The sequence below is a fragment of the Equus asinus genome, chromosome 22, assembly GCF_041296235.1.
Source record: "Equus asinus isolate D_3611 breed Donkey chromosome 22, EquAss-T2T_v2, whole genome shotgun sequence".
Lineage (NCBI taxonomy): Eukaryota > Metazoa > Chordata > Mammalia > Perissodactyla > Equidae > Equus > Equus asinus.
Genome location: NC_091811.1, coordinates 46626405 through 46653528, shown reverse-complemented (window position 1 = coordinate 46653528; position 27124 = coordinate 46626405). Strand labels below are relative to the sequence as shown.

The window sequence follows — 27124 nt, the reverse complement described above, 5'->3', positions numbered from 1 at the left end:
TGTGAAGTGAGTTATTCAACACCAACATCACATGATGCTCTCACCCACAGAAAACTGCTTAGGGGATACTATATTAGGTCAACAAGATCAACTCGCTCCTGGGACTCTGGAGTCACCCTTTTCCTGCATCCTAGATATCTAAAATGGATTATATATGAGACAAAAACAGTCTCCCATCCCACAGCCAAATCTAGGCCAGGAGTATAAATGTGGGTTCAAATAGGGTCTACTATTATCAGTCATTACTCAGGTAGGATCTATTATTAATCAGTATTAATCACTATACATCCAGAAAGTCTAGTTTGACACTGAAAATACCCAGAAGGGTATAAAAAAATTACAGTTATATTACTAAGAGAAAAATAACACCATTAAAAGAAAATAAAAATGTCATGAGGTCTCAGATTCATAGGATTAAGAGAAAGTTACTTCAAAAATTATCCAGTAGCTATATGAACTCATCTGGAGGGAAAGATAAAGAATTCTGTTTTGACTCATTAAGTTTCAGATGCCAATAAGCAAACAGTGGAATTTAGGAGAGAAGTCAAAGCTATGAAGTGTGTGTGTGCATGTGTGTATGTGTGTGTGAAGTCTATTTAATAGTCACTGTCATAGAGACGGCAGTTGACACCATGGGAACAGATAAGAACAAGAGTGAAAGTATGGAGAAAGGAAACAAAGGCCAAGAGCAAACCTTAGTTGGCCTATATTTAATAGGATAAAAAGAAAGGCAAGTACAGAAGGAGCTATCTAGCGAGAAAAGAACTGGAAGAATCAGTACCTTAAAAGTCAAGAAAAACAAATATTTTGAGAATGCATTCTGACAGCAGTTGAAAAATGGGGTGAGAGATTGAAGAAGACATGGACTGAGAAAATATTGAATCTGGCAATGTTTTAGTCAAAGCATTTTGAGTAGCAAAGGAATACTCAAGTGAAGGAGGATTTATTTAATAATGTGAGAGGTAATCTCACAGAGAAAAAAACTAAGGTGAAGTTCAGTTTTACAGGAAGCTGAACTGGGAAGCAACTAGGACCAAAGCACCCTCGCAGATTCTCCAGTTTTTCTCTTGAGCAGCTTCTCTCCTTGTGCACAGACCAATATTGTTGCTTTACTCAAAATCATATTAAATCATAGGGTGGACATGTATCACAAAGAGAAACTTTCCGGTCTTAGTGCAAACTCATTAGAGAATTTGACAAGCTGATCAGCTGTGGCTCAGCTAATGAGTTCAGCAGCCTTGGGTCATGTGCACATCCCTAGTCCAGTCAACTGCAGTAAGGGGAAGTCACATGGTATAATCAGGGCTGCCAAAGCCTTCAGCAGAGGCAGCGGGCTGATGCTGAATTCAAAAAGGGTGTGTAGGAGGGATGGACTGCAAAAAATGTGTTTATTTCAGGCAACCTCTAAATAAATAAACGGAAAAGAGAAGGAAACATCAACAAAATTATGAGAAAGTTACGGGTCTGTTCACAAAACAAGAATATCCAGTACTTGAAGAGTTGTGAGAGGTACATATCGAAGGGTAAGTTTATGGCCACATTTTAGAGGGCCTTGAAACTAAGCATTAAACCTCAACATTGCGTTGGAAATAAACAGACTAAATTACAGGTCCGGATCTGCCAAAAGTTCCCTTAACCATCCCTCATCTGTAATATGGGGCTAGCAAATTCTCTCCATGTACCTCAGACACTTGTGAGAATCAAATTCAAAAATGCATGTTAAAGATGCTGTTATTAATCTTTGTATTCTCCAAAGCACACATCACAGAACTTTGCCCAGTAAATGTTCAATGACTTTACCTGTAAACTGTAAAACTATTCAAATGGAAGAAATGTTCAATCCTTACAATTAATCAACCCATTGAATTTAGCAGATATTCAACAATTATTTGTTGAACTGAGTGTTTTCTCATTTCAGCATATATTTTCTAAGAATACTGCCATGTAAATTCTATTCAAAAAACAGGCATGAAAATCTGTGATGTGTGAGAGAACAGACTAGATACTAGAAATACAAAGAAGAATCAACCACCATTCTCTCCTTCAAAGAATTTACAATCTAATAAGGGATATAAGACATCTATACAAATACATATAACACCAACAAATATTGTGAAAATAGAAATTTGAGTAAAGTGCTACATGTGTGATAATTGTCTCCAAGATGGCTGCCATTAATTCTTTTCCTCCCTGTAGGCCCATGTCATTCTCTTGGCAACGAATGAAGCTTTTTCTCCCAGTCCCTTGAATCTGGGCTGGCCTGTGATTACCGTGATCAATAGAGATGATGAAAGTGACAGTATACCAGTTCCAGACCTAACCTTTCAGAGGACTGGCAGCTTCTATCTTGGTCTCTTGGAGGTCATCAGCCTCCATATAAAAGGCTGTCATACTGTGAGAAACTGAAGCCCTGAAGGATGAGGTACCATGTGAAGACAGAGAAAGGCCAAAAAACACTGAGGTGCCAAACTTGTGAGTGAAGAAGTCATTTTGGAAATAGACCCTCCAGTCGCAGCCACTCTGGCTAATGACATATCAGGTGAACAACACAGCTGAGCACTTCCTGCATTTCTGACCCATAAAATCATGACAAAGTAAAATCAGTATTTTAAGCCAGAATGTTTAGGTTAGATTTTTAGGCAGCAATAGGTAAGAGAAATATATGGGACCACAGAAGAGAAATTAATTCAAGTAGAAAATAGGGAAGAATTCACGGAAAGGGAGAAAAGTAACATTTTTGAAGAAAAGTAACATTTGTGTGCAAAAGAATAGCTAAAAGGGATTATCATTTTTCACAAGGAGACCTGAGCATAAAACGAATCATGGAGGTAAGGAAATCTATCATATTTAAGCAATGGCCAGAGATTTATGCTGATTTAAATATGGAGTATATAAGAGCTCATGCTGAGAAATTTTTAGTGGGAAAAAGGTTGGTTCAAGATTGAAATGAGTTGAAGATCAGAGCAAGGTATCAGAACTACACACTGTAGCCAATTGAGTGATTAGAGTTTTTAAGCAGTAAAGTGTCATAATCTCTCTCATCTCTCTGCTGCTCCCACCCGGGTCCAAGCCTCCATGATGTCTCAAGATTTCTAGAATAGCATTTGACTCATCTCTGTCCTTCCACTCTTGACCTCTTACCATTCTGCCTTGGTTTCTGATGCAGCAACTAATATGATCATTTTAAAATATAAATTAGATTATATCACTCACTGTTCAAAATGCTTTGAGAAATTTCTAACATACTTAGAATCAAGTTCAAACCTTTTACCATGGCCTCCAAAAAGATCCCACATAATCTAGTTTCTGACTATTTCTCCAAACTTATCTCCTTCCACTCTCTACCTTCCACATTCCACTCCAGCTATACCAATCTTCTTGCTGTTTCTGGAAAACACCAAGCTCATTTCACCTGTAGGCCTTTCACTTGCTATCCTTTCTGCCTGGATGCTCTTTCAAGTCTCTCCTAAAAGCTCACTTCTTCAGACAGGCCTTCCCTGGTGACCCCATCTAAAGTAGTGCCCACCTCATTGCTCTTTATCTCATTAAACTGCTTTATTTTATTTCATAAGCTTGATTACCACTGGACATTATATTACACTTTTTTTAATCTATCTTCCCTTCCAGATCAAAAGCAAAACAAGACAGAAATTTTATCTGTTTTGTTCATCACTGTATCTCCAGTACCTAACACAGTGCCCAGTGCATTGTGGATGTTCAATAAATATTTCATGAATGAATGAATATCAGAGTTACATGGTAGGAGGAGAGTGCAGAAAAGAGTTAACAGAGCAGGCCTGAACCGCTATCCTTAGAAAGGCCTGTTTGCAAAGTTGGCCCTTTGCTGGCATGGGGGCATTTGGATTTTGGAAGGGTTCCCATCATTCTACAACCTACAAGGCTGTCTCACAGTGCCTAAACTGTTTGTATGAATAATATGGCTTACACGAAACACGTGTTTTCCTTTTGGGATATGTGCCAGGCAGAGGGTGCCTATGTGACCAGCTCCTAATAAAAACTCAACACAGAGTCTCTAACGTGCTTCCCTGGTTGGGAACATTTCACACATGTTGTCACAATTCGTTTCTGGAGAAATTAACTATGTCCTGTGTGCCTTCACTGGGAAAGGACTCTGGAAGCTTGTGTCTCGTTTCCCCAAAATTCTGTCCCATGTTTCTTTTCCCTTTGTGGATTTTGCTCTGTATCCTTTCGACATAATCACACTCATTGAGTACTAATATATACTGTGGCCTGTGTGTCTTCCTGATGAATCACCAAACCTGGGATTGGTGTTGGGGACCTCCCAACACAAGGCATATTTTGCCAGCAGCTTATAAGATGGACTTGAAGACTGAAGTAATTATTGCCAAAAAGGCCAGTTATGAAAGAGGCTATTATTGCGATGGTCCAAGAGATAGGTAGGATGGTAGCAGCAGAAGCAAAAAAAAATATAAATGTGTGACTATATTTTCCTAGGGGAAATTTTGCAAACTTTTAAGGTAAAACACTGGATTACAAGAGGGTAAGGAATGAAGGAGAACTAAGGAAGATGAGACACTAGATGCAGACTACTCAACCAACGGAGTAAAAAAATAAGAGAATATGCCAGTGTTAGGGTAGCCTGGTTATGAGAAAATTATATTTGAGTAAGTGGATATGAGTATACCTTTAGAAAGCAGGTAGAGAGCGTGAAGATTCAAGAGGTATTTTCCAAAGGAAATATTAAGACATGGGCTTAAGAATGGAAACGGAATCAAGAATATAAATGTGAGCTATTCTGTAAGCCCAGTGAGGGCAGGGACTTTCGTGTATTTTGTTCCCTAGCATATTCTAAGCACCTAAAAGAGTATTTAACACATGAGATGCACTCAACAAATGGTAAGGAAAGAAGAGGGGCCATATTAAATAGAACAGACAAACAAAGTATGGAAGAAGGAAATGGAGAGACGTCAAACGTGAATATCTCATACCTCTCAGTACAGTCAGAAGCTACTGAGTGTGGAGGAGGACGGTCCTTGAAGAGAACAGGCAATGTCCGTGATCACCTCTCTGGGAAAACCATTAAGGAATCAATAAGAGAGTGACAAAAATAAAGCACTTTCTACCCAGGTTTCCTCTTTAGATTAACAAAAAAAGTCAAATGAATTTTTAAAATACTTTTAGGATATATATATAACATGATACCTAATTGAACTGAACTGAATCAATGGCTTCTTTAATAGTTTTCATAAGAAAATAACCCTTAGATGAATTCCTTATCTCTAGGCCTAAAATCTGATGAAAAAGAAAAAAGACAATACTTTGACCTTGAACCCATCTAGAACGGCATTACGTACAAATGCTTTTCATTTGAACTTGGAGAGGAAGGCACTTTTACACTAGTTGGGGTGAGATTATTGACAGATTTTCAAGAGCAGGCTTAGAGTCAAGACCAAAGTGTGGAAACAGTCATCCTAGGTAGAAGTTGCAAAGAGAACTGTTAGCATTTGAAAGGAAAACACCAAAAACTAAGCTTCAGACAGTTTATTTTACAACTGCTTCAAAAATAGGACACTGAAAATAAATCTATATTCCTACATTAAATGTTACTTTCCTCCTTTCTCTAAGACCAAAGGACTTATTTCCCAAGCTGCTGGGAAGGTTGTCCGCTGACGTTCTCAGCTGTAGGTCCTCTCCAAGAATGGCCCCGTTCTGAAGGGCTGGCTCACCCAAGGTCGTGCTCCCTTCCCAGAGCGGCTGTCATCCAACGGTTGCTTGGGAGGTGAAAGATTCCTTCGCTGTTCTAAGAATGAAATGTGAGTGGAATCTATGTATTACTTTTTTCACAATTTCAGCAAAGTGGTTATTAAGGTATATTCCCCCAAAAGTTCTTTCATTCAAAAAAATGAAATGTGAAAAAGCAAAAAGCATAAATCCTGCTTTCAACAAAACTATTCCAGTTCCACCATTAATATTCTACATGAGTTTAGGCAACTAAAACTCTTTGATCTCAGTTTCTTCATTATTAAAGAAAAGATAATACTACCTCCTTCATAAAGTCGTTGCAGTGATAAACTAGGGTGATGTTAACAAAAACACACAGTAAGGGCTCAACAAGTATGACTTTCCCTCTCTCCACTCACTATCAATGGGGCATGTATTTAGAGTTGCTTTCCCGTAATAATCATGCCCTTGCATTGATGATGCAAACTTCTAATAATGAATGGCGTGCAATTATGAAACAGTTGTATGGTTAATGGATAATTACCTGATCAATAAGGTATTATTCATACTATATAGAATCCAACACACAATAGAAACTTAGTACTTACTGAGCATTTACAATACATCAAGTACAACATGGAGTGTTTTATATTTTACATTTTATTTAATCCTCAAAACAACACAATGAGGTAGGTATTAGGCCTCTTTTGCAAATATGAAACTGGTGATGCTCATGGAAAGTAAGTAAATTGTTCAACGTTACAAATCCATTCAGTGGCAGGACCAAAATTTGAACTTCATTTTCCTGCATACAGGTTTTTCTATTATACTACAGGATCTCTTTTGCTTTACTCCTCATCTACAGACTGGCCCCACATAGAGGCTACCTCTGGCATACTAGCTATACAGACACACAGAACCATCCTAGAGACCACAGCCTGCAAAGCATAGCAGAAAGAAGGATACTCCTGATTTGACCTCCACTGCAAAAGAAGCAAGCGGTCTCACCTCCAGTAGTACACTCTATTCTTCAAGTCCACATTCCCTTTGCTTTCACACCCAGCCCATGGACTCTGTCTTCTCATTCCTGTCGTCCTTGAGTAGATTGGTCTGTTCTGGATGTTGAGGCTACCCGAGCCCTCAATCTGATCCCAAATCAGTATAACTTCTGCTTCCCCTTCCTGCCCTGCAGGCCTGGCAGTGAGAAGCAGCATATTAGAGCTGCAGACTCAGTGTTTGTCCCTCCTACAGCAGGGACCCCTATTCTGAGAACAGTTTGCACCGGCTGAAAGGCCCGGTCACAAAGCAGACCAAACCCTAAGCAGACTCCAGCTGTACCTTTCTGAAGAGCATATTCTGTTCAGTTTCTTGTAAAAGCCCCTATATTTGTCACTAAAGGTTGCCTTCCAACTGTTTAATTTTTCATGATGCTATTTCAACCACCTGCAATAATTTGTTTTAATCAGTTTTGTGCACATTGCAGGAAATAGCTGGAAGAAAAGTACATTCTTTATGCTTAGCCTGCATTAATCATTACTTTCCCTAGGGAACAGCTATTTACAGGATACCAAATAACATTTTCTCCCAGGAAATCTCCTTTTGAGTACTATATTCTAGCTTTGTCCCAAGCAATAGTCTTGATTCCTGCACTGGGCGAGAATGCCAGCAGGTGCAACCATTCAACCCCTCACTGAAAACAGGTGAGGCCCTTAAACCCCTATCAAGAGCAAGACAACAGTAAGAAGGGAAGCTGCATCCTGTTCTCTTTGAAGCACTCATGTGTTGACAACAAGCCTACGCGGGCATAGGACACCTTCATCTCAGTGTCCTTATACAGCCCTCCTCGACTAGGACCAATACACACAAAGCTGCATTGTTCACACCAAAAGAGGCCAGGTGGCCACCCTGCTCTCAAGTGACTGTGATTGCTACTAATCCATGAGCTGTTTTTTGGCTCATGGCCCGGCTTTCACAAATGGAATGGGATAGAAAAACGAAAACAATAGGAGTGGAGCAAGAACCTGGGAGAGGGTTGAGACAGTTGCTTGGAAGATTCCACTTAAATGGATACTTTCCTACAAAAAAAATATTATCTTCCTGAAACGACAGTGGGTCCAGATCTCTCATCAACAGAAGCCTTCACTGGTGGCTATGAAACAAGCATAGATTTCTGGAAATGTGAGAGAGAACAGAACAATAGTTGTCACTAAAACTAACGTTGTAAATTTTAAAATTGACTTTTTGGAAATCAAGTTTAAATGAATTTTTTATTCCATCAAGAATTTATTTATCTAGCAAATAATTAAAAGTAATATTATGTAATATTAAATAGAGATCTAAAAGTCTATTACCACATAGAAACTCATGAAAGCTTTTTAATGAATAAGCAATAGACATTAATAATATTTTCACAAGAATCATACAATTATTTCAGCTCTTTGCTGTCAATATGGGTAAATTTTGGCTCCTTTTGCAAATGGAGTACGCAAATCTTATGCTTCCTTCCTTAGGATGGATTTGGTTGCCTAGCTCCTTAGTTTTGTTGGTCTTGTCCTGGTATCTGTGTTACGTTTTCATAATCACAATGGTTTTCATATTATTTTTGGGTTCCGAAGAAAGTAGTATATATAAAGCAAGCACAATTTTAGAAATGGGCTGGCAGAGTCTCCACATAAAATGGAATCCAGCTGACCCATACCCCCATAGCTAATATTATAACTACAGCCTCTCTTCCATCAGCCTGAAAAGACAATAAATGCTTTGGAGAATTTTTAGTGGATTGGCTAGATGCTGCCTCATATCTTGTTTTGCTGGACTCGGTTAATAAAATTCCAAATCATGCAAAATCTATTCTGTTCTCAGTATTAAGATTTCAGTGATTTGGTGGTTATTTTTGGCAGGGTTTGAATATGAAATGTGAAGATGAAGAGATATACGTTGAATAATTAATCATTATGCGTACAAATAGTACATCAAGAAGTATAAAACCAAAAAACACACGAACCAGACTGTTTCAACAGTTTCCCTTTTTAAAATGCATGTCTCCAAAATACCTAAAATTAGTTCTTGAAAAAATGTAATATGACTTGTTTATATATCTTTTCATCTTCGTTTATTTAACGAAACTTACTTGTATGGATTAAATAATTTAAACACCCTCAAGTTTTACATAGAAAAGGGACAAAAACATAGAACGCTGCTTCTTTTTATAATTAAACACAAAAACCTCAGTTGGAAATTTGGGGAAGAAAAAAAATAATCCAAACACTTGAACAAGAGCTTTGTATTTTTAAAAAGCACTCTAAATCAGAATGTTCCTGTTACATTGTCTCAACCTCAGCATCGCATAACTAAGAAAAGTAAGTCCCAGAACTGACATGAGCTCCAGATAGGAAAGATGCTGCAGAGAAGTGAACATCTTTATCATTATCTTAGTTTCTTTCTCCAAATGTCTGAAATAAATTATTTGTCTATTCCAAAGACCTTAAAATCTATAGCTGATCACTGAAAGAAGCTGCTGTATTCAGGACATTCCACAAGACGGTGCCCTCTCCCTAGGAAGAACAGCCTCCTTCATACACACGGCTAAACTACACAATGTTTACGCTCACAGACCCAAAGTCAAGTTACAATCAACTTTGTATAAATAAAACCTCTGAAAGATGAGCAAACTTGTGGAGTAATTCTAATGACATTTTTCAAGTGAGACAATGAAAACGAATGCTTCCAGAAAGTGCAGATCTCCTTAAATTTACCCCAAAATCAGGGGGAAAATGAGGAAACTTGATAAGGAGAAGGATCTAAACATAATATATCTATACCAAGACTGCTAAGAGCAGTGTGTGCAGCAGAAACATAATGAGGGGCCCATGTGCAATTTTAAATGTTCTAGTAACTACATAAGAAATTTTTTAAAAATTAAACAGTGAAATTGACTTTAATAATATATTTCACTCAACCATAATATCCAAAATGTCATTTCAACATGTAATTCAACACAAAAATTACTAGCAAAATATTTCACATCTTCTTTTGTACTCACTCCAGTATGCATTTCACATGTCCAACACATCTCCATTTGTACTAGCCTCGTTTCAGAAGCTCGAGAACCACATGAGGCTAACAGCTACTGTATTGGACAGTGCGTGTCTAAACAATCTAACCTATGTCACTCGGCACCAAACTTAGTTTCTGATTAAAAAGCTAAACATTCAGCCTATACAGCTTAGGTCACATAATATAGACAAGCAAAAATGCAAATAGATTCTTTCTTATGCTCACTACTGACACAAAGGAATTCACAAATACTTTCTTGCTATAAATCATATGAAAATAATTGGTCTAAAATCCCTCCATCTCTATAATCTTTCGACTAAAGAATAACCTATAGATATAAAATAAAATAAATCCTGGCCTTACTTAATAATACCTGTGTTACTGACATAGCCAAGCATAAAATATATGTAAAGGTATAACAGATCAAAAGCTGCAAGCTCTCACATGCATAATAAAAAAAAAAAAAGCATTAAAAACTGGATTTAACAAGCATCTCCTAATTATGGATTTTAGAATTGCCTATTTAACCAGCCCTGCTAGTTAGAACTTTCTGAAGCCCAGAGAGCAAAAGCATAAACAGGCTATTTATCAATCCTGATTCTCTTCTTTCATAATATATTGTCCGTCTACCTGATTCTCTTCTTTCATAATATATTGTCCGTCTACACGAAGAATGGGAAATGGATACAAAAGCATTCTTAGCAAAAATGAAAAGGGTTGACTTCTCAGTAGGCCATAATGTCCTGAAAGCAGACTGGGTTTTATTTTTCTTGTCAAGCAGGAGCACAAGTTGAAAAGACAACCTTGTTTCTTGTACAAGATGTGTTTATGAGAGCAGTGAAATACAATCACTTTGAGAAAGTGCAGCAGCAAGAGGTCACACCATCCTGGCTCAGTGGAAAAATGGCTCAAGGGAAGCCCTGTCTCTGGGTGGGCGGGTGAGTCTTCAGGGACACTTGCACTCAGTTTCAAGGCACAACTAACTGAAACTGAGCAATGTAACTTTTTCTTGAGGAAATGCACGCCCAGAAGGAGCTGGTCATTATCTGCAATTCTTCATGTTCCCCAAGTTTCTGCAAAGCCTCAACTACTTGACTCTGCGAGAAAATTCTGAAATTGGATATGAGTAACTGAGAGGCTGATTTTCTTTCTGCACGGGAAAAATAAAAGAGACAAAAATTCAAATTAGAAATTAAATTCAAAAAATGTCCCGTAGCCTATTATGTTAAGTGAAATAAGCCAGATAGAGAAAGACAATCTCTGTATGCCTCCACTCATATGTGGAAGTTAAACATGTAGACAAAGAGAACAGATTAGTGGTTACCAGGGGAAAAGGGAGATGGGTGGGCACAAAGGGTGAAGGGATGCACCTACAACATGACTGACAAACAATAATGTACAACTGAAATGTCACAAGGTTGTAAACTACCATAATCTCAAAAAAAAGTTAAAAAAAAAAAAAAGTCCCCTAACCATGCAACATGGTTGATTGTATGTTGTATTCGAGTAATAACATAAGGTTCAGGAAGTTATCAAAAGTTATAAAAAGGCAAAAAACCACAGTGAGAAAGAACTAATGCCTTAGAGTGGTGGACACATTTGCCATTTATAGGAGCTTTTACATCCCTCTATTTCATCCTCACAAAATCGTAGAATTGAAGGCAGGTATTATTACTTCATTTTACGAAGGAGAAAACTAAGACTCAGAAAGTCTCCTTCGAAAATTTGCTGAAATAAGGAAGGTAAAACAAATGCTACTTGAAAAATATTAGAGACACTCCAACAAATCGAAGGAAGCTTTAATTTATATTCCTTCCACATGAATCATGGTGAAAACAGATTTCATTCCTAAAGATTTCCTTCCTATTACGGCCTTCATGTATTTTTTTTTCCTAGCCGGCTGGAACCACTTTCAATCTTGCTCAAACGAAGGGAGCTTCTCGGAGGCTTAGGAGCAGCTTCTGCAGCAATGTGGCTCTGTGGACCAGCAGGCTCTCAATTATTCAAGACAACACAGAAAGGCCTGGGGATAGATTACCCCAAATGCAGCAGAAACAAATTAACAGTTAGCTGAGTTAGATAAACTTGAATAAATGAATGTTTTAAACTGTGCATCCTGATAAAATGTACACTAATGAAATCTGCAGAGAGGAGTCAGAGCTCTCCTTAAAATACAGTGAGTGGGTACACAAACTCTCTATGGAGAAGCCACAGCCCACATCAGACCCAGCAGCAGGAGTACGCAGGAACGTACCTCTCTGCATGTTAGCTACACACACAGATACACTTGCCTCACCCAACAGCAAAACTATATTTATTTCCTGCTTTGGGACCTGCACCAGGACAGCCTGTGAAAGTTTGCTTCAGAGTGCTACGGTACTCCCACTGACCTCACCAATGGGGAGCAACGGGATTACATATGGAATTATATACTGATATATATAGTGGTCACCACTAACCACCATGGAATCTTTTCATTTCTATTCAGCATCCAATTTCATTAAATGCTTTAAATTTTTTTGCTTATAAAGTTTGAGAAAATATAAAATAAAATATGACTTATTCATTAACCTGTTACCACTTATTGACGACCTATGTTGAAATTATAGTAGAGTTTAAATTCTGAGACTCTTACAGGGATAGAATAATTTTAACATATGCTTTGGATAAAACTATATGTGCATCTAAAACAGACCCATATTAGAATAATATTAACATTATAGAGTGTTCAGACCCCTGATCCAGCAATGTTTGACAAACTTGTTCACAAGTCAGCATGTATGATTAGCATTTATAATTTAACTCAAATATATTTTATATATATTTAAACTAAAATATATTTTAGTTTATTGGCTAATCAAGTTTAAGCACAGCTTCCCGGGAACTCCTTTCAAAAGATATCTACAAAATATCATTGGTACACACTTATCAACTGACAACCTACTATATTTGAGTCTTTGTTCAAGGGCTTTCAATTATCAAGATATTACCTATGAGCAATAAAAAATTTTACTCATAAAGAAAGTACTTATTTTACTTTTGTTCTCTGAATTACTAAAAGTTTTTATGACTTTTGTATAGTGCTACCAGGCTTTAAAATTTCTAAGCCATACAGAAACTTATTTTCCTTTTGATACTTACTGCTCCCCCTTAGAAAGACAAGATTTCAACTAAAATCCTCTTAAATCTTGTGAGTTACCAAAAGCACAGATTCAGCTACAGCCTATTGTTTCTACTCTATTTGATTCTATATTTTCAGCTGCTATAAAATTTGTTCCTTCCTCTTATCTATCCAAAATTATAGATTACTTCTAAAAACAATTTCCTAAATTGATACGCTTTTGCTATTTCGTACACTATTTCTTCTTCTAAGAATTGGTTGTTTGACATGAACCAGGCCAGGATGTAAGCTGACCATATTTTCAGCAGCCTTTCTGAGCATGATTACGTCTGAGGACATCAATAACTGGAGAAATCCCAATAGTTTAGCTGTTATCTTGTGTAAAATAATATACCAATTAAGTTAACTATAAAAGTCATCCTGACTTCAGGGCAGCTCTTCAAAGCTCTGAAATTTCTCTGGGGACTGAAGGAAGCTCTCTAGTTTAGAACAGTTTCCAGCAAAGTTAGAGTGGTTTTTTAGGGCTGTGATGTTTTCCTTTATTTTCATTACTAACTTCTATTACAAAAGTAAAACTTCCCATTGTATCATGTGAAACAACACAAAGATGTACTCATACAGACTGCCTAAGACACAGTTTTAAAACCCTGAGTGTATCCTTTCACAACTTTCTCTATGTTCAAACAAATAAATAAAACATATACATATATAAAATCTGACTATATGTATATATGTGTGTGCGTGTTGCTTTTCGATTTTACAAAAACAAAATTTTACAATGCACATTGCTCTGCAACTTGTACGTCTCACTCAGCATCATGGACATCACTATGATCAACAGATAGGGCAATTTTAATGGCTACATAATATTATACAGCATGGAAGGTCCACATTTTATTCAATCTTTTTCTTATTTGTGGTCATTCACATTGATTTAAGCTATTTGCTGCTACAAACCCCATAAATATTTACATACATATACTGAAAACCACTTTTATTTCTATAGGATAGATTCTCCCAATTAGTGGGTCAATGATTATGGCTGCTTTTTAATAAATTGGTACTTCTTCAAGTTGAAAATCAAAGTTCATAGGACAAATGGCAATAAACAGCAAGTCAAAAGTTTGCATATTCTTTGACTCAAAACTTCCAACTTTAGAAATTTTTCCTAAACAAATAACTGAGCAAACGAGCAAAAATATTTTTAAACGTATGTACATATATATTATTTGAACCTCTGTTCATAAAAGAAAATAGGAAACATCCAAAAATTCAAGAAAACTATTAAATAAATTAGACAAACCCAATGAAACACTAGACGTACACTAATATGAGTCTATACTATGCATTAAAAATTTTGAAAATATCTATTTCTTGACCAGAAAACATGTCTATAAAATAGTGCTAAATAAGAAACAAAATGCTGAAGTGAATATACTTTTGTAGCAAATCTTGAGGCTGCAAAGAAACTATCTGTATTTCACTTTTTTAAAGCACATTATTTATAAAATACTTTGGGGCAAATTGTATTTATTAAATGATTGAAGCTAACTTGTTCTTTACAGAGGAGAATTAATACAGTTTGAGTTTACCAGTTGAGTTCCCTTGGGGCTCTCCTATTACTTGAGAAACTAGGAGAGAAAACTTATCAAATATCAAATGTTATTTACTAGTGAGAAAATGTAATTCCCACCTGGATCCCTAGAGGGATTTCAGTCACCCTGGCTTCACTCCATCCCACAGGGTCCAATTTGATGTCCCCACTACCCTCCCAGAAATGAGGCATTTGAGTGTGTATTTAGATGGTGAAGAAGCCAGTACATTAGAGAGTAGCTCAAATTAACTCACTTGATATGTCCAGAATGTTTATTGTATGCAAAGTACTAATGAAGGACTTAAACTGAAGAACAAGTCAAATGAAAAAGAACACTAAGAATGCAGGATCAAGTATCCAAGAACCTGTGTAGATTAAAAACAAAAATGGGGAGTAAAGATTGGGGGAAACAGACAGACTAGATGAGACTGTCTTCCAGGATTTAATATGCTTTTTAAGTCTTTTTGACCTCTCACTCCTGAAAAGAAGACACAAACTAAACTTCCATAATTCCTTCCTATTTATTTATTGTGATGGAAAAGGAGAATGTTCTCTTGTCTTCACTGCTTTCATTCACTCCTATAATGTTATGAAGTAAGAAAGTTCACTTTTACTAGTCCAAAGAGAAAAATACCAACAATTACCAAAGTGGGAAAACCTAAGATAGGAAAACAAGAACAAATATAGAAATGAAAAGAAAGAAGTCAAAACAGAAGACCAGAAGATAATGAGTGAAGAGATATATGGGTTTTTCAGCTCAGATGAAAAGCTGTAACAACAACAAGTATAACTCAGTGGCTATAAAGACAAATGAGCAAAATATGGTTGAAAGAATAAAAAAAATGAAAGACAAAGCAAGTATATGCAGATAACTTTAAGGCAGAATAAAAAGAATGGGAGAAACAAAAATAAAATAGCAAAAATTTAAGTACTGATGTTGGTAAAAGGTAAGAAATAAGCTCTCAGAATGAAACAGAGGAAATGACAATGAAAAAAAAGAACAAAAGCTAACTGGAAAAAAAGGATACAGTAAAAAGAGGTAGAAACAGCAGAGAAGGAAACAATCTTTAAAAGATGAAAAGGAAACTGAGCAAGTTTTTTTTTCTTTTTTAATGACATAAAATTAACAAAAGTGTTTTCCTGCATCAGCATAAGCCTCAGATTTTGGTTAACATCCATTGCAAGCAAAAACAATAGCAGATTCAGTATTTTTATATATTTCAGTATCAAAAACAATTGTTGAACATTAGAGCTGTGTACAGCTGAATGTGTTGGATAAGCTTGATTCCTTCATATCATACATTAGAGTTAACACATTTCAGATATATTTGTAAAATCTAACTAGATTCTCATATACTAAAAAGTTTTGATTAAAATTCTCGGGGGTCAGCCCTGTGGCCAAGTGGTTAAGTTCGCGCACTCCACTTCAGTGGCCCAGGGTTCGCCAGTTCGGATGCTGGGCGCAGACCTACACACCGCTCGTCAGGCCATGTGGTGGCATCCCACATAGAAGAGCTACAATGGCTTACAACTAGGATATACAACTATGTGCTAGGGCTTTGGGAAGGGAAAAAAAAAGAGGAAGATTGGCAACACATGTTAGCTCAGGGCCAATCTTCAAAAAAGAAAAAGATAAAAAATAAAAGATTCTCAAATGAATAACTTTTTAAATAACCCCTGTGCCATACTACACTTGTTAAACGTGCCTGCTTAAACTGTACTAAGCTTATTAAAAAGAACAATATGATTTTCTTTCATTTTTAAACTATGGGATATCATTTTGAGAATTCAAATCTATAAAGTATTATCATTTCATAAAAAGGATAAAATGGAAGTTTTGATTATAAACTGTTGTCTCTGTTTTAACTATCACCACATTTAATGACTCTTTCTCTGTTTGCAGTATCTTTCTGTCTTTCTTAAAGCATTCATCTCTATTGAGCACCCACTTCATAAGATTTTGTTTCCCACGGCATCTTTGATACAATTCTCTGCTAGTCTTCTTCCGTTCTCCATGACTACTGCCCCTACATTTTAGACTCTGACTCTATAATCTTCTATTTCAAGATATTTTCCAGCGCAGTAAAATACCTTACTTGTATCTCATTTCTTTCTCTCTTTGCCAAAAAAGAATCAAGAGAAGAAAAGTAGCTACAATCTGTGGATATTATAGAAATTGCATAATGCCACTAAAGATACTAAGAATTCAAAGACTAGCTAAATTTCATGACACAATTTCTTTGCACCATGGCGCAAGACATACTATTTGACAGTAGAGTGGTTAAGCACATTATTATCTTAAATGTCATAACTGAAAGATGGAAAAATTAAAAGTTATCTTTGCAGCTGGGGGATTATCAACAAATGATGCTCAACCTCTTTCAATACGGTACATCATACAGTGATCTATGATTTTCCATTCTTGAGTAAGCTAATTCTCTGGTAACATTAAAACACAAACAAAAACTTGGTAATAGGAAGTATATGGAATTCTCAACTAAAAGTTAGCAAATTAGATACCTAAAAGAAAATATCTTGCAAAAAAGAATTTTCCTACTTCTTAATACCTGCTGTGTCACTGAGTTCCACATTGGCCAAAGAGATACAATGCCTTAGTCATAGGATTTCTATGGTTAGAGGCACAGAGAATTTTTTCATTTATTTTTAGAATAGTATTTGTGCTCATAATGACGGTCTGTGCTAATACTGTTTCCAAGCCAATCCTTGATTATTACAGGATATAAGCCAAAAATGGAAAATGATGAGCCCGCAGTTGAGATAAGTAGCAGGTGGTTCTGAAAATGGGGAGCTTTGAAATGCCTTAGTCACAACTCACCCCATGAAAAAGCAGGGATTGCCACACTCACATCAATAATCTTTGCGAGATTATCATTTAAGATTAAGCACAATTATAGATTTAATAATTAACAAATATGTTGACTAAGGAATGAAGGAATAAGATAGGAACCAGAAAGTTCCTCAACTGATAGGGGTTTTTTTTCCTGTCAGAACAACATCTGGATGAATTGTTAAATATCCAGTAAAGCCTAGTACTGTGCTCTGAACACAGGGGAAAAAAAGATCCCTCATGAATGCTTAGAAAAAACATCTCCAATTAATCTTTGATGAAATGTTAACTTCTTGTTGGCATACATCAATTACCAAATCAAATCAATAACAAGTCAATCGACTCTCAAGTGTTGCAAAATTGCTCTGTAATAGCTTACACAGTTATATTAAACATTAGTCATTGTTGTGCAGACGGCCAATTTCCAGTTACAAAACCATGATAGCAGCGAGGATGAAGCTGCAAAGAAGAGGTTACTCTTTGCATCAGCTAATATGATAGACACCTGCCTTCATTCATTCATTCACTCATCTATCCATGGAATCCATTCAAGAAATGTTTATGAAACCCCTAAAATATGCAAGATGATAAGAGTTTATAAAAAGCCAAATCAGGGGGGAGCATTTGGAATAAATTTTGAAGAACAGGTAATATTTGACATGTAGAGATGCAAGGGAACAGACAGCATGAGTTTGAAAAGCAGAAAATGATGAGGCAAGACTGGGGGACACAAAGCAGTCCAACTGGGCCTCATATTCCAGGTTTTAACAATTGTGTTCTATTCTGCACTCAAAGAGAAAATGGGAGTAAGGCACTGATTGGTCAATCACACCATGAGAAAGCATGTTCCAATTTGCCCACAAATTTCTGTCAAAGTGGGCAGAAAACAGACAGAAATGTTCAGTTCTGTTGAGTATATTGCAAATATTGTAGGAAATAATCATTCCTGAAATTTTCCTTCATCTCTCCATGTCCCTAACACCACACACATGTCTGACAAATAAGTTATTTGTAAAGTGCTTAGCATAGTGCCAGGCACATAATAGGGACAAGTACTAAATAAACAAATAAATCCTTGATTCTCTCTCTTACTTAGAGGGTAACACCTACCTCAAGTCCTCAAGACCACAAGAAATGGAATCATTTAAGCCAGGAAATTTCTTTGTGGAGAGATTTTGATAATGAATTCAAATTATTATATAGATATATAGCTATTTAGATTATTTCTTGTTGTTTCAGTTTTGTTACACTATGTCTATCAAGAAATTTTTCTATTTTTTTCGTGGTTTTGGGGACTCTATTGGCATAAATAAATTAGCATTCCCTACATTTTTCATCTGTTTAGGATCTGTAGTGACAATCACTCTTTAATTCTTGATATTGGCAATTTTTGTTTTCTCTCTTTGCTTCTTAGTCAATCTTAGGAGTAATTTCTAGTCTTACTAATCTTTTCAAAATAGTCAAGCTTTGATTTTGCTTATTTTCTCTATTGCTTTTCTTTTTTTGTTTTCTTTCTGCTCTTATCTTTATTATTTACTCCTTTCTACTTACTTTTGGTTCAATTTGATTTTCTTTTCCTAACTGCTGAATATGGAAACTTAGAGACATGATTTAAAATCATTCTTCTTTTCTAACATAAGCATTTAAAATATCAATTTATCTCTGAGCACTGCTTTTGCTACGTCTCATAAATTTTGACATATCTTTATCATCATTCAGTTAGAAATATTTTCTAATTTCTCTTGCTAATTCTTCTTTGAACATAAGTATTTAGAAGTGTGTTTTTAAATTTCCAAATATTGGGAGATTTCCTCTGTGTGTGTGTGTGTATGCGTGTGTTATGTGTATTTGTTTGGGATTTTTAATTTAATTTCTTTGTGGTGAGAGAACATACTCTGTCTGATTTTATATTTTGAGATTTATTTAGACTTTTTATGTTCCAAGTATTAAATAAATTAAATTAATTTATGAATCTTTGATTTTCCCTTTTTGCTTAGAGAAGAATAAACCTTAGTCTATCTTGATGAATGTTCCATTCCACTTGAAATGAATGTACATTCTGACATTTGTTGGTCATCAAGTCAAGATCAAGGTGGCTGACAGCTTTTAAATCATCTATGTTCTTATTAATTTTTCTGTCTAATTTAACATCATCATTTACTAAGAGAAGAACAGTAAATTATACAACTATGGTTATGGATTTGTTTTTCCTCGAATTCCGTCAGTTTTAGCTTCGGATGTTTGGAATCTCTGTAACTAGGTACATATATATTTATGATTGTTATATCTTCTGAATCAATTGACCCATTATTTTGAAATGTTCACTTTGGCTACTTTGTCTAATATTAACATATTCACATCAGTTTTCTTTTTTCTTTTTGTGAGGAAGATTGGCCCTGAGCTAACATCTGTTGCCCATCTTTCTCTTTTTACTTGAGAAAGATTGTCACTGAGCTAACATCTATGCCAATCTTCCTCTATTTTGTATGTGGGATGCTGCCACAGCATGGCTTGATCAGCAGTGTACAGGTCTGTGCCCAGGATCCAAACCTGTGAACCCCGGGCCACCAAAGCAGAGCATGCAAACTTAACCACTATGCCACTAGGCCAGCCACATATACCAGTTTTCTTATATTAACTGTTTATATGATATATTCATATTCCATCCTGTTAATTTTAATTGCTCTATGTCTTTAAAATTTATCTCTTAAAAACAGTATATGCTTGCATCAAGCTTTTTTAATTCAGTCTGACAATCTCTGCCTTTTCATTGGAATGTTTAGGTTTTTCACATAAAATCTAATTATAAATACAGTTAGATTTAGGTCTACCACTCAGCTCTTTGTTTTATCCTCATCACATCTATATACTCTTACTCTGCTACTCATTTCCTGCCTTCTTTGCACATAATAGAATATTTTTAGTATTCTAATTTACTTCTTATTTAGATTTCTCATCTATCTTCTTTGTATTATTTTTCAGTGATTGTTCTAAAGATTGCAACATGACTCCTTAGCTTATCATAGTTTAGGATTGACATTGTACAACTTCATGTAAAATATAAAAATCTTGCCACAGCATGCATAATTTCATTTACCACCATCCTTTTTGTTATTATTGTCATATATTTTATATCATCATAAACTATAAAGCCCCACAGTACAATATTATAATTTTTTCTTTAAACATCCAGTTGTCTTTTAAAAAAATTAAGAAAAGAGGGGCTGGCCCCGTGGCCAAGTGGTTAAGTTCGCGCGCTCCCCTGCAGGCGGCCCAGTGTTTCGTTAGTTCGAATCCTGGGCGCGGACATGGCACTGCTCATCAAACCACGCTGGGGCAGCGTCCCACATGCCACAACTAGAAGAACCCACAACGAAGAATACACAACTACGTACCGGGGGGCTTTGGGGAGAAAAAGGAAAAAATAAAATCTTTAAAAAAAATTAAGAAAAGAAAAAAATAGTCTTTTAATTTATCTCCATATTTATGATTTCTAGTGCTCTTCACTCTTTCCTGTAGATTTAAGTTTCTATCTGCTTTCATTGCTCTCCAGTTTAAAAGAACCTTCTTTAGCATTTCTTGGACTGCAGGTCTGCTGGAGATAAATGTCATGTTTAATTTCTGAAAAATATTTTTATTTACCTTCATTTTGGAAATATGTATTGGCTTGATGTAGAATTCTGGATTGAAATTTTTATTTCTTTCAGTACTTTTAAAGATATTTTCCAGCCTCCACAGTTTGTGATGAGAAGTTAGTCATCATTCATATCATTTTTCCACTATATGAAATGTGACTTTTATTATTTGGCTGCTCAACATTCTCTATCTCTGGTTTTCAGCTGTTTGACTATGAAACTCTTGGGTTTTCTTTGTATTATCCTATTTGCCCGTGATAAACACTGCTGTAAAGTCCTTGTCTGCTAGTTGACTTCTGGGTCATCTACATATTTGTTTCTATTAACTTCTTGTTCTCTGGACTACAGGTCAGTGTCCTGGAGGACTTTTGTTTTTGTTTTTGCATATATAGTCAATTTTTATTTTATGTTGGACATTATGGATGATACATTGTAGAGACTCTGCATTCTGTTATCTTCCTATAAAGAGTGTTAATTGCCTGTTCTACCAGGCACTTAAATTATTGGCTCATCACCTGAACTTGCGTAGGCTTGATTTTACACTTGGTAAGGGTAGGTCTATGTTGGTTTCAACCTCAGGCCTGAGGCAAATTCCACAGCCCTAGGATATAGTCTTTATTTCTAAGGGGCAGCCCTTCTTGAGTTTCAGTGGCAAGCCCAAGGTGTTTGCCAATCCTTCTAACTTGGTATGACTCAAACTCCAATCTCTGTCTCCCCTGCAGTACACAGTCACTGAAACCTCTGCTCAGCTCTTTCAACCTTTCAGCTAGTGCTTTTGCTGCGTTTCTTGAAGACTCCCCCAAGAATGTGCAGCTCAGGGCCAGCCAAGGATTTAAACAGAGTTTACACACAAAATTTGAGGCTCTCCACTCTGTGGGTCTGCTCTTGCCAGGAATTCCCTCATTATTTTCCAATTTCTCTGCCAGTCCTGAACTCCACACTCAGTCCTCAAATCAAGAGAACTGTGGATTTCTACTGGAGTTACAGATGCGCCCATGCTTAATGGGCTGGGGATTACCTTCAGGGTTAAAGTTAAATGCATGGATCTCACCAGTATGGCTCCCTTTTATCAAGATTGAATCCCCTCCTACCTCTGACTTCTTTTGGTCATTCTCCAATGCCTTAAAATAGAAGCATTTAGGGAGACGGTTATTAGGGGGGATAGGATAAGAGGTTATAATTTTTATCTGCAGAAAGATTAGTCTGATACAAGCTACTTCATATTACTAGAACTGGAAGCCCAAACATACCCAATTTGTATTGAATAAGCACATACCCAATTTGTATTGAATAAGCATGAGTATACAGATAGGCATTTCAAACTCAATGTGTCCAAAATAGAAACTTGATTTTTCATCCCCAAATCTCTCCTTCCCCCAATCTCCCTGCCTAATTAAATAGCAACACAATCCACCCAGTTACTCAAATACACACACACACACATACACACACCCACACACATGATCCAGCCTTAAGCCTTATGTGTATCACCCACATCCAATCCATCATCAAATCCTGTGGGATCAACCTCCAAAATGCATCCTAATTCTGTCCATTTCTCTCCATCTCCACAGTTACCATCCTCAACTGAACCACAGGGCCTAATACAAAAGTCTCCTAATTACCAGTTAGAAGTTAGTTTCCCTGCTTTCACCCTTTCCCCCATACAGCCATTCTTTTCACAGCAACACAAATAGTCACTATAAAAACCTAAATCAGATCATGTCATTTCTCTGCTCAGAACGCTATGATGGCTTAGTCTTAAAATGAAATAAAATTTCTTTACCAAAACCTACCAAATCCTACATCATGAAATCCTACCTACTCCCTCTTATTCCTCCTCCCTCTTTAGGCTCCACAAACATCCTTGATGTTTCTCAAGTGTACCAAATGTTTTTACCACCCATGGATTTTTCATTTGCTATTCCTTCAGTTTTCACTGCGTTTCTTCCAGATTTTCACTTGGCTAGATCCTTTTCATCATTTAGGCATTAGTTCCAATACAACCTCCTGGAAGGGAGTTACGCTGACCACCCTGTTTAAAGGAGCCTCCACCCTGCTCCCTAGGCATTTTCTGTTACAGCTCCCCGTCTTGTTCTCGATATAGAATATATCACTACCTGAAATCATCTCCTTTTAAAAGTTGTATTTATTTTTTAATTTCTATCTCAGTCAGAATAGGCTAGGTTGTCCCACAACAAAACCACTCAAAAATCTCAATGGCTTTAAATAACAAAGGTTTATTCTCTTTTCATACTGTATGTCCATGAAGGGTCAGCTAAGGGCTCTACTCCACATTGCCTTCACTCTGGGACTCAGGCAAACAGAGCAGCAACTATGTAGAATACTGCTAGTTGCTGACGAGGAGAGAAGAAAATGCTAGAAGGTCTTGCATGTGCAATCAAATGCTCTAGCTGAGAAGTGCCACACCACCCCTGCTCACACCTAACCAGCCAGAACCAAGCGCAAGACCAGGAAGCAGAATCCCACCATGTTCCAGAGATAGGTGAGATGGAAATACTGGATAAATTGCATGCATGACCACAGTTGTTTATATTTTCTCTACCAGAGTGTATGACATGAGAATAAGAACCTTGAGTGTTTTGTTGTTCTTATTATTATTGTTCACTGTTGTATCCCCAGTGTCTGGAACTGGGTCTCCCATATTACAGGCACTTTAGAAGTACCTATTGAATGAATACATAACATCTCTTTCATTAACCTTTTTTGTATATCTAAGACTAAAATATCTAGACTTGTTCAAAGTACTGAGTCTAAAGATCTTCCTCCACCCACTGCTAATTTTCTGAGGAAGAGCAAAAATATTCTTCTTTCATATTCGATATGATCTGCCATGGAGAATTCAGCTGTTAAGTAAATTCTCTGTCCTCATTTAAACACGGATTGTTAAGCACTTGCGTTTATAAAATTCAGGGGAGAGGATAGATTCCAGTAATCTATTTAGGTTCTAAATAGAAGCAGGAAAGCAGCCTAGAAATAAATGGATACAGTCATTTTTCAGGTGGCTAGACTAACAGACTCATGGCTGGGGTAACATTGGGGAAAAACCCTGGGAGGGCTGTGAAACCCCATCTCTACAATGCCCCCTAATATGGACAGAACATCTATTGACCCCTAGAAAAAGAAAGATGCTTTTCTTACTCAATGGTGGGATTGAGCTTCAGAGCTTTAAAGACAGAGAACTGGGACTGCCCCATCACTGAGGCCTCCAGGACCACCTTCCCCTCCTCCACTGCTAAAAAATACCATTACGGATTAGCACTGCTGGCAGGGACAGGGACAGGCAGAGGAGAGACACTCTTTTAAATTATTACATAACTCACTTGCCACAAAAAGCAGATTTCTTCACTTCTAAATCCCACTGGAGGGAGGAAGGTGGGGTGAGCACTCCCATAAAGGAGTCATAATGGGGAATTCAGAAGAGTAAAGAAAGCGCCAGAATGAAAATCATTGATTGTGCATTATTTCAGAGGAAACTAGGAAGCAGGGCTCTAGGGTTTCACTAAAACGCCAATTTTAAATACAGTATGTCTATAGAAGGAACTAAATTCTCAACAGTTATACAGATGTATTTCTTTATTAGTGTTTTCCTTTTACTTAAGGGAAAAGGACTTTGTAAAATGAACTGTCTATGATCTTGCTATCCCATCTCACCCCACTTCTTCTACTCTCTTCTTTGCTCCAGCCATTGGCCTCTTTGCTGTTTATCAAACATTCTAAATACACTACTGCCTTGTGGCTTTTATACTTGCCCTGCCCTCTTCTTGGGTAGTTTTCCCCCAGAAAGCTACTTGGGTTGCTCCTTCATCTCCTTCAGGTCTCTGCCCAAATGTCACCTTATCAAAGAGAGAATTCCAGCAACTTCCCAGATCTCACCCTACAGTCCTCCTGCTTTATTAGTCCCCACAAAATTTATTGCCCTCTGACATAAGAGATAATGCTTATTCATTTATTGTCCATCTTTTCCCACTAGAGTGCAAACACAATCAGGCCAGGGACTTCATTCTGTTCACGGCTGGATCCCCGGAGCCTAGAAAATGCTCAGTATTTATTGAATGAACAAAATCAAGCCCTATACTATTAAGGCTCCTATACTTTGCAAATGAATTGAGCCAAATCAATGAGCATAATCCAAAAGAGTGAATCAGTTCAGGCAAACACTAAGTTCCAAAAAAAGAAATTCGGTGGCCTCAATATCTTCACAGCTCTAGATAAATGTCTATGAATGTCAATCTGCCTTTTCTTAAAGTCTCTTCTAGTGTTACAAATAACCAGAATAATACATTCATTTCTTTCAGCAAATTTGGAAAAGAAGGTAGGATGAACTAATGATAATTTAAGTTCCCAACTTTAGAAATAGATTGATATGCCTTATGTTCAGTACACGATGGGAACAGACTCAGAGAACAGAAGCTCTTAAAATGAAGACGTTATTTTTAAAAAAAGAAGAGTGTGCTTGCACTCAGGTCTTCCTTCACACCCTCACTTCCTTCCTTCTCCTCCACTCAACACTCATTGCCACTTCTAAATCCAGCCTTGAACACCTGAGGTCAGGTGGATCCTAGCAACCGTGGCACACCTCCCTGCCTCACGGCCAATCATCGCGCATTTTTCTTCCTACAATGTCATCCTTGTGATCAAAAACTTTTGATTTTCTTCTTTGATTTCATATTCTCTGGGTTTTTTGTTTGTTCGTTTGTTTTTCACAACAAGCTTGTACTACTTTTGTAATTTAAAATTAAAAAGGGAGGAACATGCTTCTTGGCTTTCTATTGTTTTCAGAATGAGTTTTAAGCTCCTGAACCTGAAATTCAAGACCTGTCACAATCTGCCTTGCAGCTTCCCTTTCCTGCCTCCTGTTGACGCAAGTCTGCTGAAGTAGGAACACTGCCTGACTAATAGTCTACTCCACAATCATTTGTCCTTTCCTTTCCCACAACTTTGCGCTTGCCATTTCCCCAGCTTGGGAAGCCCTCCTTCTCCCTCCAACAGAATTCTACTGGAGCTCAAGGCACAGTTTAGATTCAGACCCAAGAACTGTTGTAGAAACAGTGATCAGACACAGCCTCCTTAGGAGATGGTAAGTTCGCCATTATTAGAGGTGCTCAGAGACTGCCTGAAAATGTAACAAGGAAGCTCTCACCAAATCCACTCACCTTAAGACTCTATGGTTTCCGTGAACTCCTACTTCTACCATGAAGCCTTATTTGACCATTTTTGTTGGGAATGACTTCTTGCCCCCTTCAGAATATATTGTCCATCCCACTTACATGTCAATTATATGGCACTGCAGTTCTATTATAGCTGTATTTTCATATGTCAGTGCCTAATCTCCATAGCTCACTGCAACCTCCTCAAAGACAGAGTCTCATGGCACCTAGCCCTGCCCCTTGCAAGTGACAGGTACTCAATATGTTTGGCAGTGATGATGCTGAGAAATGGTATAGTTCAAATAGGAATGACTTGGGAGGGACATAAAAGAAAGAGTGGATGGGTCATGAAGCAGCAGGAAACATTGCTTATACTCTTTCATGAGGTGGTCAGTCCAGTGTGGCCACAAGAGGGGACAGAGAAGGAACACAACATTTATTATATTCACAGGTCCTAGAGAGCCAGTCACTGCATGACTTGAGGGGGCCACATTGGGGGAAGAGACATGGAGGGCTATGGGAACAGACTCAACCAAGCAGGTGGGGAGCTGAGAGAGGAAGGACCTGTGGGCAAGAGCCTTTATTGGGGGTCAGGGGCACACAAGCCAAAGGTGCAATGGGATTTCACTGGTGTGTTTCAATGTCACTAGATCACATGAGGGGAGGGCAAGAAGGGAAACTTGTGGCAGAGGCCAGCCTTATCACAGTGGTACACCTGGCCACCTGGGCAGGGAGCTCCTAGTCTATTTGTGGGGCTGTTGAGGCAGCAGGAAAATACAAAGTTTAAAAATTTACAATACAAACATGAACTTCCCTGGGCTGCTAGAGGGCAAGTTCAAACTCGTTCTCTAGAGTTGATGTGTGCATTCACTGATCTTCTCTCAGCTGGTGTATCCTTGTCAATGGGCATGTCCTCAAGGACAAAGTATTATAACAAGCGTGGACTAGTCTAGGAAAATCTTGAGGTGTAATTACATTCCTCTTGACTCAAGGGGA

At 37.2% G+C, this 27124-nt stretch overlaps 1 protein-coding gene across 7 annotated transcripts in view; it reads right to left on the bottom strand.

Annotated features, from left to right (window-relative positions):
- TMEM117 (transmembrane protein 117) overlaps positions 1 to 27124 on the bottom strand; it is a 423429-nt gene that overhangs the window by 375492 nt on the left and 20813 nt on the right. For 2 of the 7 annotated variants that reach the window (XM_070494077.1, XM_070494075.1), the window contains exon 3: positions 4971 to 5049. The exons of the other annotated variants lie outside the window; for them this stretch is intronic. The gene's annotated coding sequence lies outside the window, so the exon portion shown is untranslated. The remainder of the gene's footprint in view (positions 1 to 4970; positions 5050 to 27124) is intronic. 7 annotated transcript variants of the gene reach the window in all.